This window comes from Centropristis striata, chromosome 1 (genome assembly GCF_030273125.1).
Source record: "Centropristis striata isolate RG_2023a ecotype Rhode Island chromosome 1, C.striata_1.0, whole genome shotgun sequence".
Classification (NCBI taxonomy): domain Eukaryota; kingdom Metazoa; phylum Chordata; class Actinopteri; order Perciformes; family Serranidae; genus Centropristis; species Centropristis striata.
In genome coordinates this window covers 21,246,251-21,258,131 of record NC_081517.1, presented here as the reverse complement: position 1 = coordinate 21,258,131, position 11,881 = coordinate 21,246,251, and the positions used below count along the sequence as shown (strand labels likewise).

The window sequence follows — 11,881 nt, the reverse complement described above, 5'->3', positions numbered from 1 at the left end:
TGTCAGCCCCATGCATCAGCCTCACACCACAAACCATTTCCAGGAGATCACATTTCACAATAATTCAATCACAGACCTCTTCAGTGTAATGATGCCACCTAGACTCTCTAAAAACCTCCATTAAACAGCAGTCATTTATAATGAGTCAATAATACAATTCCATTGGATAAGAACCAGGAAGTGGTAAATCATTGTAGTGGGCAACACTGTTGCAGCAAACACTGAGTTGCGGTTTTGAACAGATCACTGATATAGCTCTTCCCTGACCACTCCTTTAATTAATAGCTGGCAATCAAAGGCTTATCCTCTTTATGATGACATATTGGATCAATTTAAAAATCATCCCATACTAATTGTCACTCAGTCATGCTAGGAGTCAATCAAGAGCTTTGGGTGGCTCAATAATAAGACAGCAAGTGAAATGATTGCTATTGCTATTGAACTGCAATGGGTCAAGGATATCAGGCCGGAAAGAACAGACTAGCATCCCATTCAGACAGATTCTCCCATCCGGGAGAGTGCTGCCACGTCTGGCTGCTGCTGCTCTCTGGCTTTTTTGTAATCTTTTGCCGTTTTGACTGATTTCTATCCATGCAATTAGCCTCCCTCTTTAAATATACATTGCATAGTAATTCATTATCTGGTCGAAGTTCATGATCAGATTCTACGCGATTTATTTTGGCTCCCATTACTCAGGGCCACATTAACACTTTGCTGTACCCTGGGCAACAATATTCAAGGGCCCCATTATCACGACCCCAGAATCACCATATTCTGGCAAAATACAGAATAAATTACAGTAATATACATTCAATATACTCAGTTAATCAATAACTAACTGTCATCAATTGCATTTTCATGTTCAGATGTGCAAACGCTCATAGAACAAATGCACCACAAGGCCACTCACTCACATATGATGTTATGAAAACAAAACAAATCAGCATCAGTATAATCTGGCAAAATTGACCCACTACATAGATAATAATAATAATAATAATAGTAATAATTTATTTGGAAGGCGCCTTTCTTGGCACTCAAGGACACCGTACAAAAAGATAGAAAAAGATATGGAAGGAACTGTCCTCAATTTTCACAAAAAATAAGTAAGCAACCACTTTCAAAGCATCCAATATTTATTTACCAACACCTATTCCCAGCAGTACAAATGTATTGAATTAATAGAGCCGTAACAGAGGAAGACAAGACACAAACAAAAATCAAGAATTTAGAATCAAGTAGCATTTTGGTCCTCAGCTCATTTTAAACAGAAATTACCCCCTTTAGAGGTCGTGGGCCTCTGGGCAATTGCCCAGTTGCCCATATGGTTAATCCGGCCTTGCCATTACCCATGGCGAGCTGCTGTCCCGCTCCTCACCTGGCTGCTTCCACTACCTTGAGTCCATCACCAGCAAAGATGTGGATTAACAAACTGTTTCTCTGAGTGGTACTCGTCTGGTCTGCCTTCAACTTTATAATAAATCCATCAGCAGTGTTTCTTTAATACACGGCTGCTGAACTGCTGCTACTGCGCTCCCTTTGGTCCACCCCACCACCGGCGCTGCGCTTCCACCCGGACATCGCCTATCACCCTGGGGGTAAATATATCCATCGCAGATCCCGTCAGAGTTTCCACACTGATTACTCCCGGCCAAGAAACTCCATCTGGTGTTCAGCCCATCATCCTACAAGAAATTCCAGCCGAAGAGTCGACCGGAGATCGAGAGTCCTCAGAGTCGGAAAAGTGCAATAGAACGGCCCTTGAACTCGGGATTCCAACTCGGGAATTCAGGTAGGATCCAAGCAGCCTGAGTGGGTCGGAAATACGTGGAAAACGTCAAAGCAAAATGGCGCCACACACCATGAGAGGTAAACAGTCACTTTATCTTCAACATTTAGTCTGTTATGTGTTGTTTCATTTAGCATTTGTGTCACTAAAAGTTTAGGATTACTTTGTAGTGGTATTTACACTCCCACTCTGTTAATTAAAGAGTTTGTGTGAGCGTAGTAGGGACGAAAAAGCACAGTAAAAGTGTAAAAAATATTATAGTTTTTCCCATATTTAAACTACATTAGTCTATAAGGTGTAATACTGCACTTCTTTTTATTATATCCAGGAAATCGATAAGATTTAATTATATTTTTGTCTCTTAAGTATTATGCAGACCACAATCCCACCCTATATTTGGACTCAGAGAGGACACAACCATTTAACTGTATGTTGTATCAGGTAGCTGGTGTACTTCCCCACAATAATTTTTAAATGCTCCAAAGACATCTAAACAAACATCAATTTGCTGTGGCCGGCCATGTTTTCCGAGGATGAGCGATGAAACGCATTTACCTCTGAAGTCGGAATTTCAAACTCGGATCTTTCCGAATTGTGCAATCGAACGCAGCATTAGTCTCAAATTAGCCTCAAAAAGTCGATGATGCATTGTTGTGAAGTCTCTGCATTTTCAGTAAAGGGCATGGCTCTAGAGGTGCGGTGAATTGCGAGTACTCGCCGTTTACAGGAAGTTGATCTAACTTGAGCATACATTGTCCAATCTGACCCAAATTTGTCATGTGTGATCAGAGTCCAGGCCTGAACCCGTTTATATGTCAATATTTACATGTAGTTATAGCCCTCCCCCCACTGGCAACAGGAAGTAACATATTTTTTGTACTTTTAACTTAGACCCCACAGAAGGTTTACCTTAGAGAAACAAGACAATAGGGATATAATTCAAAGGATTGCTGATCATGAAAAACTGGAACTGAGAACATTTCAATACACTGACCATAATTTATTGGACTTGGAGCACGATATAGACCCAGACAACAACTTCTTCTCTAACATCAAGGACAACTGCTGCTATTACACGGCTGAACAGTACAAACAGACCATTAAAACGGACAGCAAATTGCCTATAATTAATTTCAATAGCAGAAGTCTGTATGCAAACTTCAATAACATCGGGGCATATTTAAGTCAATTTAATTTTTTTTTTAAATAATTGCGATATCAGAAATGTGGATCAATGTAGATAAAGGAATGGATTTTGAACTGGAGGGATATGAATTTAACTGTGTAAACAGAAAAAACAAGAGTGGAAGAGGAGTGGCTGTGTATGTGGATAACAGCTTGAATTATAGTAGTAGAAAAAATGACAACTGTCATTGATAACTTATTAGAATGTATAACAATTAAAATATGTGAAGAAAAAAACAAAAATGTAATAATCAGCTGTATATACAGAGCACCGGGCTCTAGTATTGAAGCATTCAAGGACTGGATAGGGGAAATGCTTTCAAAAACTAATCAAAAAGCTGATTTTCTCTGTGCTGACTTTGATGAATTCATCAATATATGTACAGCATGAGTTTGTATCCAAAAATCACCAGACCTAGTAGAATCACATCCCATTGTGCCACTTTAATCAATAACATATTTACCAATGATATTGAAAACTAGAACATTTCTAAAGAAATTTTGATTGTGTGCTTGCCTCTGGCCCTTGATTCTCGTTGATTAAATCAGCAGTTAAACAGGGACTCTGTTCACAGACACCTCATACAAGTTTCTAGGACAAACGGTTCATGAGTAAGTAAAATGGGGCGTGGCTAATGAAAAGGGGCGGGGTAATCAACCACCAATTAAACAGGAACTCTATGCTGAGTAATCTGACACCTTATACAAGTTTCTAGGACAGTTTATTAGTTGTGAAAGGGGGCGTGGCTAACCAAAAAGGGCGGGAATTTATTAAATATTGTTATGTAGAACTGGTCAGTGATGAACCATCATCATGCATGACAAGTTTGAGGCAGATTGGACAATGTATGGTCAAGTTATAAGGTCTCATGCTTGTCTGTCTTGGAGGAGCAACCAGGCGGCCAGGTGGAGTTGACCAATCAGAGCAGAGCAATCAAGCCGACGACCGCCATCCTCTGCTTCAGAGAGACAGCATGCACCGCTGGACTGCAAGGTCTCTGCTCCGTGTCACGGCAAACCCATTTAGAAACAAGAAATATGGCGTCATAGCGATAACACATCTGCACACGCATTTATTTCATGTCACGCAGGCAGATTTCAACTGCCGCGCGCACTTGTTTGATCTACGCACATATTCAGCAACTGAATGACTGACTTTTGACACATTGGGGGCGGGGCCAAGGCTGACCCCAGGCCTCTTATGCTTGGTCATTTTCCAGCTCTCCACGTGGGGTGCCTTTACAGTTTACTGCTGACAGCTGGGAGCGGCGGCATCATCTAAGAACAACAAAGGTTGTTTCATGACGTTCACGACTACAACTCTAGGCTTCATCACTGGTAATAAAAAGGTTAAAAAATGCTGTTACTTTATGGCATCATATTTGAGTCAAAAGTCGTGCGAGCGATAACACATCTGCATGCGCATTTATTTCGTGTCGCGCGCAGATTTCAACTGCCGCGCGCACTTGTTTGATCTTCGCGCACATATTCAGCAACTGAATGAAGCAGATTCTCCCCCGTGCTCGCTCGCGGTGGAGCTGTGCTCGCGCGGAGCGAGGACTTTTGACACATTGGGGGCGGGGCCAAGGCTGACCCCAGGCCTCTTATGATTGGTCATTTTCCAGCCCTCCACGTGGGTGCCTTTTCAGTTTACTGCTGACAGCTGGTAGCGGCGGCATCATCTAAAGCAGCTATTCTCAACCTTGGGGTCGGGACCCCAATTGGGGTCGCGAGATGATTTCTGGGGGTCGCCAAAATATTTTGGAAGTCAGCTCTGTCTCCACTGTGTTAAAGTCTTCATGTGTTTTAGTCTTTTTGGTCACTTAATGTATTTTTTTTGGTCATTTTGTGTCTTTTTTTGTGTTTTTTTTTTATCATTTTGTGGTAAATTTGTGACTTTTTTGGTCATTTTGTTTCTTTTTTTTGGTCATTTGTATCTTTTTTTGGTCATTTTTTTTCTTTTTTGGGGTAATTTTGTGTATTTTTTGGTCATTTTGTGTCTTTCTTGGATCATTTTGTGGTAAATTTGTGACTTTTTTGGTCATTTTGTTTCTTTTTTTTTGGTCATTTTGTGTCTTTTTTTGTCATTTTTTTTCTTTTTTGGGTCATTTTGTGTATTTTTTGGTCATTTTGTGTCTTCTGGTCATTTTGTGTCTTTTTTGATAATTTTGTGTCTTTTGTTGCCTTTTTTAGGTCATTTTGTTTCTTTTTTTGGATAATCTGAACTGTGCGTGTGAGATTCTGTTCAGTGAGCGGGGTTCGCGGACAACATGCATGTTAAATTTGGGGTCGCGACTCAAAAAGGTTGAGAACTACTGATCTAAAGAACAACAACGGTTGTTGTTGTTCTTTAGATCAGTAAGCCTCTCTGGCTTTTCGTCTGAGGTAAGAAGACATGTTTTTATTTGCTGTATATTTCGCTAGCATACTACCATTACAATTGTGCCTTATAATGTTAGCATTTTCATATTTGAACTTTTAAACTACTGTCGAAAATTTTGTGAAATGTAGTTGCAAGTTATTTGAGGTTTTTTTGGACGATGTTTGTTGCGGCTACTGGTCTTAGGTCTGAGCTAGCGCTCTCTAGCGAGCTAGCTTTAGCATCATGTCAAGCAATTTAGAAATGGTCCGTCGAGGCAGAATATCTTCACAGTTACTCCATGTTACAGTTACCATGATGCTAACAGTTGTTATAACAGTAGATGTGTCTGGTGTTAGCAAACACTATTGATTCTAAGAGTGCATTGCATGGTTTGACTGATTTGATGCTACTGACAGACAGCCTATAATGCATTGTGGGTTGATAATCTAGGCCACAAAAGTTTATGATTGCTGTGTTTTGTCTTGTGTCTATCTGGGAAGGGGTCATTATGCTAATAATAATAAAATAATACTAAAAAATTGCTAGCTTATCCTATTTTCCTTGATAATGAAATTAATCAATGGCTAAATTTGAACATTCGGTGTATTTGGATAATATTAAACTGAAACTCATGTCACTTGGTAATGAGAGGTGAAAAAGAAAAGATAATCATGGGGATATACATTTAACCATGGAGTCAGGGCTGTAAAAATGTACTGTAATGATGAACTTTTACTTTACCATTCAAAATTTACATTGTGTCAATGTCAATGTTACTCACTACTGTTAGCAGACTATTACCAAAACTATTACCATTTCTTTTTTCCAATTTGTCATGTCAACTGGTACCTGAAGTATGTGTTCCTATGACTAATATTAATGTACTGTGTGTGTGTGTGTGTGTGAGAGAGAGAGAGAGAGAGAGAGAGAAAGAGAGATTTATTGGAAATTGAAAATGTAGGCTTAAACAGCTTTGGATTAATTCATGTGTGTGTGTGTGTGTGTGTGTGTGTGTGTGTGTGTGTGTGGCCTCAAGTGGTGCTGTGAAGCATTTTCGTTGTAGGCTTTCATCCTCTTTTCTTCTGATATTAATCCTGCAGTACTATTTTGATAATAGAGGTTATTATGTAATAAGGTGCATTTGTAATACCAGAGACATAGCCATTTAAGTTTCTAATTTCTAATTCATTTAAGGCTTAAATTTAGTATAGGGTGCATTTGGGTACTATTACACTGAATGCTTTAGAAAGTATTCGCCACTATTATCAGATTATTACCTAACTATTACCATGGTGTTACCGAGCTGTGGTGTCAATAGAATTATAAACCTATCCATTCATATTCATCTTCTTAGCAAGCTTTAATCCTGTTTTTCACCTCACAGATTTACAGCTTGACCATTAATTTACGGGTGAGTGTTTATCAAAGACTGTTATTAACATAAACTACTTTCATAAATTATGCATTTTTTTTTTTAACCCTTGTGTGGTCCTCCCATTGACTATATACCCATGGTCCTCAGGGGTCAAAAAGGATCCCATGACACAAGACTGTTTTTAGGACATGTAGAAAAAAAATATTACCAACTTTTTTTTTTTTAAATCATTTTATCATTTAAGGCAACTCATGCCCCAGAAATTGATTGATTGATATATAATTTTCATAATTTTTTCTTTATTATTGGTCAATTTTAGTCAAATATTCAAAATTAGGCCTCGACTTCAAGAGAGAAAAAAGTAAAAAAAAAACCTGGATACTTTTTTCAATAGTAATAGTGGAAAAAAATAATTGAAAAAATACTTGATTGGAATGCACAGAGTAGGTCATGTCAACTTTTAGTGAAACTTATGTTTTGATATTTGTATATTTGAATAAAATTGACCAATAATAATGAAAAAAAATGAAAATGAAATATAATTTTTTTTGGTCATGAGTTACCTTAAAAGGTGAAAAAAAAGTTGGTAATATTTTTTTCTACATTTCCTAAAACCAGTCTAATGTCATGAGGTCCTTTTTGACACCTGAGGACCATGGGTGCTATAAAAATGTATAAAACACGTAAAAAATGTATGAGGAAAAGTTAAAATTTATATTATCTATAAAGGATGCAGATTATTATATTCAGCTTCATACTGAATTTTATGAATAAGTGATACATTAATTCAGTTATTTAAAACATTAATAACACATTATTGTTACATTGCTGCAATGCTCACGGTTGTCATCCTGTTCTAGATAAACACTACTTCACCTAAGAGACTTGAGTATCCAGTTCTTCGTTGACCTTCAGCATTCAGTTGTTTGTCTTCACCTTTTCAGGTAAGCAATTTTAAAAAAATGCTTCAGTAATGTTGAGAAACACTGAAATTATTATTTATAAAGAACTTTCAACCACTGTTCTGTGATGTCATGTATAGTGATATACAAATATATCTGAAGGAACGGTGTGTTTGGGATAATCAATATTATTAGTATTATTCGTGTATTTATTTATTTTTAAATCAGAGAATGGGGGGAAAATAGATTCTTAGTACAAAAACTAGTAACTAGTAAAAAAAAAATGGTAACAATAATGTTCATTCATTAATTGACGCTTGGTCAAACTCTCATCTAATTAAGTATTGCTGTCTCATTAACATGTTGTTTTTATTTATTTTGTAGGCTAAAACCAGAGAAGCCATCACCATGTTGTTTGTTGTCATTATGCAGATTTTTCAGCATGTGGTCCTCAATATATAGTATAGAAGTCACTGCATTTTCTGACGTTTCCAGGTTTCCTGTGTCCAGCATCTTCAAGACAGACTAAGCTAACTTTTCATATTTTTTGCACATTTATATTTAGGTTAGGTTAGGAATAGGTTAGGTTTATAGTAGAGTATTTAGTTTGTATAGTTTAGCTTTTTATGCTGGTCTAGGGACAGTTAAGTTAGCAAATTAATTTAGTTCAGATCACTTACAATTGCATATTATTGTTACAATTGTGTTATTTTGTGAGTTATTGTTGTACAGGCTATTGTATATTGCAGGACCAAGTGAGACGAGGAAGACCACTTCTTCCAAGATGCCGCTCAGAAAGTGCGTTGGACAAGTCTCGACCTTGCAGATCCTGCCCCACTTAGCCCAACGACTTCAGACCATGGGGTACCTCAAAGACCTCCGTCAACCAGCCGGCTGTGGATGATGGATAACGGACCCACAACTCCTTCTCCAGTCTACAAGGTATGGGTTTGTTTTTTTCCCCATCACAGTGGACACAGACATGGCCTGATAATACAAGCTGCTGTCTTAACTACTTCCTTTGAATAATAAAATATTAATTCACAATTGAGTATGTATAATGTATGAATACATTTGGTATTGTGTGTCATCAGGTTCTGAAAATACAGACACCCCCACAGTCCAAGAACAGCTGGATGACCTCTGGACCCACCTGCCCCCGTTCACCAGTTGAAAAGATAAGCTTTTTAAAAAATTCTTCAATTGTTAATTCTGCACAAAGTGATGCACAAAACATTGTATGTCTTCCATTTCAACAAACACAAACATGAAATGTATATTTAAATACATGACTTAATGCAAGTCAATCATACTAAACATCATCTTTTTTTTTTTTAAACCAACCATTGCACACACTTCCATCCAAGGAGAGGTTACATCTTGATGGTAACTTTTTAGAATTACAAAACTTTTGTGATATTTGTAATTGTTGTTGCTGGGGAGGGGGCGGAAAGGGTAAGTCTAAACATTGCATGCAAGAGACCAACACCGGCGTCTCAGGGGAAAGCTATCTGTATACATAACTATCAATCTACTTGGTTGCTTCAAAATTTTACGATAGTTTTGCAAATCCTGACCCAGAGAGAAGCACATCAAACAAACAAAAAAAGCAATGGTAGATTTTCAAGGCCTTTCAATGACATTAACATTATTTTCAATGACATTCATTTTGCAATTAACATTAGTTTTACTTTCTAAAACATAACTATAATGACATTCAAATGTAGATTACCACAAACACAATAATAAACTTCAAGTCTTATTGGATAAAATTAAAAATTATTGACAGTCTTACAGACACCGATTCACATGGTCTCTCAGCGACAGAGTCACCGGTTCACATGGTCTCTCAGCAACAGAGTCGCCGGTTCGCATGGTCTCGGTGGCAGTTGCCGGTTCGCATGGTCTCAGTAGCAGTTACAGGTTCGCATAGTCTCAGTGGCAGTCGCAGGTTCGCATGGTCTCGGTGGCAGTCGCCGGTTCGCATGGTCTCGGTGGCAGTCGCCGGTTCGCATGGTCTCAGTAGCAGGCGCAGGTTCACATAGTTTCAGTGGCAGTCGCCAGTTCGCATGGTCTCAGTGGCAGTCGCCGGTTCGCATGGTCTTAGTGGCAGAGTTACTGGTTCGCATGGTCTCAGCAACAAAGTTACTGCTTCACATGGTCTCAGCGGCAGAGTTTCTGGTTCACATGGTCTCAGCGACAGAGTCACTGGTTCACATGGTCTCTCAGCGACACAGTCGCCGGTTCGCATGGTCTCGATGGCAGTCGCCGGTTCACATGATCTCAGTAGCAGTCACCAGTTCGCATGGTCTTAGCGGCAGAGTTACTGGTTCGCATGGTCTCAGAGGCAGAGTTACTGGTTCACATGGTCTCGGCGACAAAGTTACTGGTTCACATGGTCTCAGCGGCAGAGTTACTGGTAAACATGGTCTCAGCGACAGAGTCACCGGTTCACATGGTCTCTCAGCGACACAGTTGCCGGCTAGCATGGTCTCGGTGGCAGTCGCCGGTTCACATGGTCTCAGCAGCAGTCGCCGGTTCGCATGGTCTCGGTGGCAGTCGCCGGTTCGCATGGTCTTAGCGGGAGAGTTACTGGTTTGCATGGTCTCAGCGACAAAATTACTGCTTCACATGGTCTCGGCGGCAGAGTCACCGGGTCACATGGTCTCTCAGCGACACAGTCTCTGGTTCGCATGGTCTCGGTGGCAGTCGCCGGTTCACATGGTCTCAGTAGCAGTCGCCGGTTCGCATGGTCTCAGTGGCAGTCGCCGGTTCGCATTGTCTTAGCGGGAGAGTTACTGGATTGCATGGTCTCAGAGGCAGAGTTACTGGTTCACATGGTCTCTGCGACAAAGTTACTGGTTCACATGGTCTCAGCGACAGAGTTACTGGTTCACATGGTCTCAGCGACAGAGTCACCCGTTCACATGGTCTCTCAGCGACACAGTCGCTGGTTCGCATGGTCTCGGTGGCAGTCGCCGGTTCGCATGGTCTCAGTAGCAGTCGCAGGTTCGCATGGTCTCAGTGGCAGTCGCCGGTTCGCATGGTCTTAGCGGCAGAGTTACTGGTTCGCATGGTGTCAGAGGCAGAGTTACTGGTTCACATGGTCTCAGCGACAAACTTACTGGTTCACATGGAGTCAGCGGCAGAGTTACTGGTTCACATGGTCTCAGCGACAGAGTCACCGGTTCAAATGGTCTCTCAGTGACACAGTCGCCAGTTCGCATGGTCTTGGTGGCAGTCGCCGGTTCGCATGGTCTCAGTAGCAGTCGCAGGTTCGTATGGTCTCAGTGGCAGTCGCCGGTTCGCATGGTCTCGGTAGCAGACTTCGCAGGTTCGCATGGTCTCAGTGGCAGTCGGCGGTTCGCATGGTCTAAGCGGGAGAGTTACTGGTTTGGATGGTCTCAGAGGCAGAGTTACTGGTTCACATTGTCTCAGCGACAAAGTTACTGCTTCACATGGTCTCAGCGGCAGAGTTACTGGTTCACATGGTCTCAGCGACAGAGTCACCGGTTCACATGGTCTCTCAGCGACACAGTCGCCGGTTCGCATGGTCTTGGTGGCAGTTGCCGGTTCACATGGTCTCAGTAGCAGTCGCCGGTTCGCATGGTCTTAGTGGCAGAGTTACTGGTTCGCATGGTCTCAGAGGCAGAGTTACTGGTTCGCATGGTCTCAGCAACAAAGTTACTGCTTCACATGGTCTCAGCGGCAGAGTTACTGGTTCACATGGTCTCAGCGACAGAGTCACCGGTTCACATGGTCTCTCAGCGACACAGTCGCCGGTTCGCATGGTCTCGGTGGCAGTCGCCGGTTCGCATGGTCTCGGTAGCAGTCGCAGGTTCGCATGGTCTCAGTGGCAGTCGGTGGTTCGCATGGTCTTAGCGGGAGAGTCACTGTTTTGGATGGTCTCAGAGGCAGAGTCACTGGTTCACATGGTGTCAGCGGCAGAGTTACTGGTTCACATGGTCTCAGCGACAGAGTCACCGGTTCACATGGTCTCAGCGACAGAGTCACCGGTTCACATGGTCTCTCAGCGACACAGTCGCCGGTTCGCATGGTCTCGGTGGCAGTCGCCGGTTCGCATGGTCTCAGTGGCAGTCGGCGGTTTGCATGGTCTTAGCGGGAGAGTTACTGGTTTGGATGGTCTCAGAGGCAGAGTTACTGGTTCACATGGTCTCAGCGACAAAGTTACTGCTTCACATGGTCTCAGCGACAGAGTCACCGGTTCACATGGTCTCTCAGCGACACAGTCGCCGGTTCGCATGGTC

The 11,881-nt window shown here is 41.4% G+C and overlaps 1 long non-coding RNA gene across 1 annotated transcript; it reads left to right on the top strand.

Annotated features, from left to right (window-relative positions):
• The first annotated feature begins 6,519 nt into the window (after positions 1 to 6,519).
• Positions 6,520 to 9,418, top strand: LOC131972705 (uncharacterized). Its single transcript, XR_009394490.1, has 3 exons — positions 6,520 to 6,747; positions 7,572 to 8,555; positions 8,708 to 9,418. It is a non-coding gene; the product is annotated as an uncharacterized LOC131972705 (long non-coding RNA).
• The last annotated feature ends 2,463 nt before the right edge of the window (positions 9,419 to 11,881 follow it).